The following is a 5,784-nucleotide window of genomic DNA, read 5'->3' on the forward strand; positions in this document are numbered from 1 at the left end:
GTAAACGCACTGCCTGGTCCAGGGCCACCGTCACAATTGCTCCTACACTTAGTTCTATTGCCTCCCCCCTTTTCACGGTCCCTCCATTTTAACAAGCATAATAGTCTCCAGGTACTGATCTACTGACAATATGCCCAAAGTATGTAAGTTGAATTCTTGCTATCCTTGCCCTTAAGAAACCATGTGGCTATACTTCTTCCCAGACACATTTCCTTGTTCTTTTGGTAGTCTAAAATACTTTCAATATTCTCCACAAACATTAATTGTCATTCAAACATTACAGCTCAAACATTGGTCTTCTTTATTCAATTCCAACTTTAACATGATTATGAGGCAGTAGAAGGAAACAGGGTTTGGATCAGTCACCTTAGTCCTCAAAGTAACATCCTTGCTCTTCAATATTTTTAAAAGGTGTTGTGATTTATCTAATGCAACACATCTTTTGATATCTTGAGTGCTGCTTCCATGCTCATTGATTGTGGATCCAAGTAAGTAAAGAACCTTGACAACTTCAACATATGATGTTTTCTACTGTGGCAGTTGTGATGATTTTACTCTTCATTGCATTGGGCTGTAATCCATGCTGAAGGCTGCAATCCTTGTTCATTATCAACAATTGCTTCAAGTCCTCCTCACTTTCAGCAAGTCAGATTGTAGCATCTGTGTATCACAAGTTCTTAATAATCCTTCCTCCATTCCTGATGCTGCATTTTTCTTCATCTAATGCAGTTTCTCTGATGATTTGTACAGCAAACAAATTGAATAAGTTTGGCGAGAAGATTTAACCCTGACATGCATCTTTCTTGCTTTTAAAGCATGCAGTCTTCACTTGTCCTGTTCACACAACTGCCTCGGTGCAGGTACAAGTCCTGCATGAGTACAATGAGATGCTCTGGAACTACCATTGTTTGATCCATGTGTGCTATGATCCACACCTGGATGATTTGACATAGTCAATAAAATACAAATGAACAACTTTCTGATAATCTCTGCTTTGAGCAAAAATCCATCTGACAACCAGTGATATCCTTTGTTCCATTTCTCCTTCTGAATCCAGGGTGAACCTCTGGCAATTTCCTGTCAACATACTGCATCAGCCATTGTTGAATCATCTTCAGGAACTTTTATTTGCATGTGGTATCAATGATATTTTTGTATAATTTGAGCATTGGTTGGGCCATGTTTCTTTGGAATCGGTACAAATATGATGCCTTCCTGTCAGTTGGCCAAGTAGCTATCTTCCAATTTTACTAACATACAACCATTGGCTTGGATCAGCATGCCGATTTTTGTTGTCAGTAGGTGCCATCGAGTTAGTTTAACTCATAGTGACACAATGCACAATGGAACAGAACCATACACTGTGTGGTCCTGTGCCATCTGCACAATTGTTCCTATGCCTGTGCCCATTGATGCAGTCACTGTGGCCATCCATCTTGTCAAGGGCCTTCCTCTTTGTCACTGCCCCTCCACTTTACCAGGCATGATGTCCTTCTCCAGGTACAGTTCTCTCCTGATAAATTATGTCGATAAAGTCTTACTATCCTTGCCTCCAAGGAACATTCTGATACCTTACTTCTTCCAAGACAGAACAATTTGTCCTTTTAGCAGGTCACGGTACTTTGGATATGATTCTGTAGCACCACAATCTAAATGTATTGATTGTTCTTCAGTCTTCCTTATGCAATGTCCTTTTGTTCCTTTCATATGTATGATGCAATGGAGAATACCATGGCTTGGGCCAGCACAACTTAGTCCCCAAAGTAATGTCCTTGCTCTTCAGTACTCTAAAGAAGTTTGGGTAACATATTTAACTAATGAAATACATCTTTTGATCTATTGACTGCTGCTTCCCTCAGTATTGATTGTGAATACAAGGGAGATAAAATCCTTAACAACTTCAGCCTTTTGTCTATTTTATCATGATCTTACCTACTGGTCCAGTGGTGAGGATTTCGGTCTTCCTTATATTGTAGTACATACTAAAGGCTGAAAACCTTTTTCTTCATCAGTAAATGCTACAATTCCTCCTCATTTCCAGCAAGTAAGGTTGTGTCATCTGCATATTGTAGGTTGGTAATAAGTCTTCCTCCAATCCTGATGCCACACTCTTTTTCTTCCTTTCTTTTCTTTAAAAATTATTTCATTGGGGACTCTACAGCTCTTGTCACAATCCTTCTTTCCATCCATTGTGTCCAGCACATTTGTACATATGTTGCCATCATCATTATCAAAACATTTTCTTTCTACTTGAGCCCGTGGTATCTGCTCATTTCTCTCCACCCCCCACCCTCTCTCCCTCATGAATCTTTGATAATTTATATAATTTTTTCATGTCTTACACCAACAAGTGTCTCCCTTAACCCACTTTTCTGTTATTCATCCCTGTAGGAGTGGGTTATATGTTGTTCATTGTGATAGGTTCCCCCTTCCCCCCCCACCAACTTCCCCCTACCCTCCTGGTATCGCTATTCTCATTATTGGTCCTGAGAGAATTATCTGTCCTGGATTCCCTGTGTTGTGAGCTGTTATCTGTACCAGTGTACATGCTCTGGTCTAGCCGGATTTTAAAGATAGAATTGGGATCATGATAGTGGGGGGAAGAAGCACTGAAGAACTCGAAGAAAGTTGCTCAGCATATAGATTGAACAAGTATGGTGGGAGTCTACAAGCCTGACATGTATCTTTTACTGATTTTAAACCATGTAGTCTTCTCTTGTTCTGTTTAATAACTGCTTCTTGATCCAAGTACAGTTTCAGAATGAGCACCACGAAGTCTTCTGGAATTCCTGTTTTTTTCAAGGTTATCCACAGTCCATTATGGTCCACACAGTCGCATGGTTAGTGCACAGACCCTGGAACACAAGCAAATGTTGTTCTGGTATTCTGTCATTTAGCCAGATCCTTCTGACATCGAAAATGCTATTCCTTCTTTACATCCTCTTCGAAACCTGGCTTGAACTTCTGGCGGTTCCCTGCCAATGGACTGCTGCAACAGTTGTTGGATGATCTTAAGCAAAATTTCACTTGTGGGAGAGATATCAATGATATTGTTCTATAGTTTGAGCACTTTTTTTGGAATAGGCACAAATATTGATTTCTTCCAGTCAGTTGGCCAGGAAATTTTCTTCTAAATTTCCTAACATACATGAGTGAGTACTTTCAGGGCTTCTTCAGCTTTCTGTAACATTTCAATCAGGATTCCCTCAATTTCTGGATCCTTGAATTTGGCTTATGCATTTACGGAGTTTGAACTTCTTCCTTCAACACCATTAGTCCTTTCTCTTATGCAACCTCCTGAAAACGGTGGGCTGTCAATTAGTTATTCTTGATACAGTGACTCTGTGTATTCTTTCTATGGTAGTTTTATAATCTGTTGTCAATTTGAGAGGATATGAGTGAAGGGGTGGAGTCTAGCCTGTCAACATTGTACAGCCAGTAAGGCCTCTGTGTGGGGATGGCCTTCCCCTGAGGATTCTGGGAATTGCTGGATTTCCTCCTTGGAGGTGGGATAGACTCTCTCTCCCTTGGCTCACTCCCTGAGCCCTGGGAACTGGAGGAGCTACATGGAGACCCCTGACAGTGCTGCGATGTCTCCACTGGATCCACAAGACTTTTCAACCACTGGCCTATGATCTTCCTTCTCTTGGCTCATTGCATGTGTTGTGTGAGTCTGAAAAGGACTTTATAGATTGTTATCAGACATATGGGCAAATATCAGATTTATGGACGTGATCTGAACTGGGCTGGGATTTTTCTCAATATTCAATTGTTCTTGTATATAAAGCTCTTTCCTATCCACATATGAGTGTTTGTGAATTTGTTTCTCTAGTCCACCCGGACTAACACATTCATGAATGATGATCTTGATGTCCTGCCATAGCCCATCATGTCTTCATTAGTGTTCAATGCATCAAATCTGTTCTTGAGATGTTCTGGAAATTCAGGTGAGATTGACTCAGTGTCATATTTTGACTCATTTATTTATTTTCCTTTTCTTCACCTTGATCCAAAATTTACATATGAGGAATTGATGGTTCCACAATTCACTCCGGGTCTGGTTTTAGCTGCTAATAGGGAGCTTCTCTGTTGTGTATTCCCACAGATGTAATCAATTTGATTTCTGTGTATTCCATCTGGGGAATTCCATGTGTATAGTCTCCTTTTCTGTCATTGATAAAAAATATTTTTATGAACACATTGTTGGATATGCAAAATTCAGTCCTATGATCTCTAGGTTCATTTCTAAGTCCATATTTTCCCAGCTAGTATTCCTTCCTCATTATTTCCAACTTTTGTATTCTAATCACCAATAACTATCAATGCATCATATTTGCATATTTGATCAATTTGCAACTAAAGTTGTTGGTTCAATTCTTCAATATCTTCATCGCTAGCTTTTTGTTGGTGCATAGAACTGAATAATAATTGCATTGATGAGCTTTCCTTGAAGGCAGATAGATACAACCCAATCCCAGGTGCCACTTTACCTCTTGTTGGATTTAGCAAGATCCTTTCTGATGAAGAATGCCATACTATTTCTTTGGATTGTGTTATTCCTGGCATAGTAAATCATATGATTTTCTGAATCAAAATGACCAATACCGGCTCATTTAAGCTCAATAATACCGAGGACATGGATCAGCATGCATGAATGGCTAATATCCTCATGTGTGGGTGGGTGAGATAATGGTTTAACTGAGAGTGGATTAATATCTTCAGATGGGAGGACTGGTGCTGGTGGCTGGATTGGTTCCAAGGAATCTAAGTCTCAATGTCTCCACCATCTACATTATTTGATTGTTGGCCTGTATTATGGTATGTATGTCCACTCCCAAGTTTCTGGGTTCCATTTCTCCCCAATCAATGCTCTCACTGTAATGTCAGACACTTCCCTAAGGTGATAATTAAGCTGTTGTTGTAATTTAGCTAACAGTATGGTTTCACAGCAATATCAGTTGTGGGACAAGGAGAAATAAGGCTTTCTTTCATGGTATAAATAGAAGCTTTGAGCTCATTTATATACTATTTCAGCTAAAGGGCTTCCGAAGCCCTGAGTTCATCCTTTTCCTTTGCCAGTTTCTTAATGCTTTTCATCCAATCAAAATTGTAGAAAGATATCAAACACTACATCACCCATAGCCTCACCAACACTTCATCTATCAGTAGTGCTATTTAGGGTATTGACTTTGCCAATTCACACCATGAATTAACAATGTCCTCTTTACTAATCGTGACACATTTATCCATTCTTGAAGAGATGGAGGCAAAATTCTCAGGACCTTTAGTCTAATTAACCTGCGAACCATCTTAGAAGATTCATGCATATGATTTTGTACCTCTGGAACCACTTGTTACTAAATGTGCTATGGGTTCTCTAGAGAAACAAAACCACTGATGCTTGTATGTGTTTGTATATTTCTCATTGCCATCAAATCAATGCTGATGCATTTTGACCCTATAGGGCTGAATGGAATTGCCCCTGTGAGTTTCTGAGACTATAACTCTTTATTGGCGTAGAAAACTGTGCTTTTCTCTCTGGGAGCATCTGGTGATTTCAAACTGCTGGCTTTGTTGATTGCCGCCCAATGAGTAACCACTAGACCATCAAGGATCCCTGTGTTTGTTTGTACATAGTAAGAGATTTATATAGAAAAACGGTTTACACAGCTGTAGAAGTAAGTAAGTTGAGTCTGGTTCAAGTCAGGATTCTCCTGACTTGTGTAGCTGTAGAATCTGATAAACGGGAGCAGGATGATGAAGCAGTGGGGGAACCATGCTTGT

This window comes from Echinops telfairi, unplaced genomic scaffold (assembly GCF_000313985.2).
Source record: "Echinops telfairi isolate 266 unplaced genomic scaffold, ASM31398v2 ScPeMD7_2186;HRSCAF=2738, whole genome shotgun sequence".
NCBI classification, from domain to species: Eukaryota; Metazoa; Chordata; class Mammalia; order Afrosoricida; family Tenrecidae; genus Echinops; species Echinops telfairi.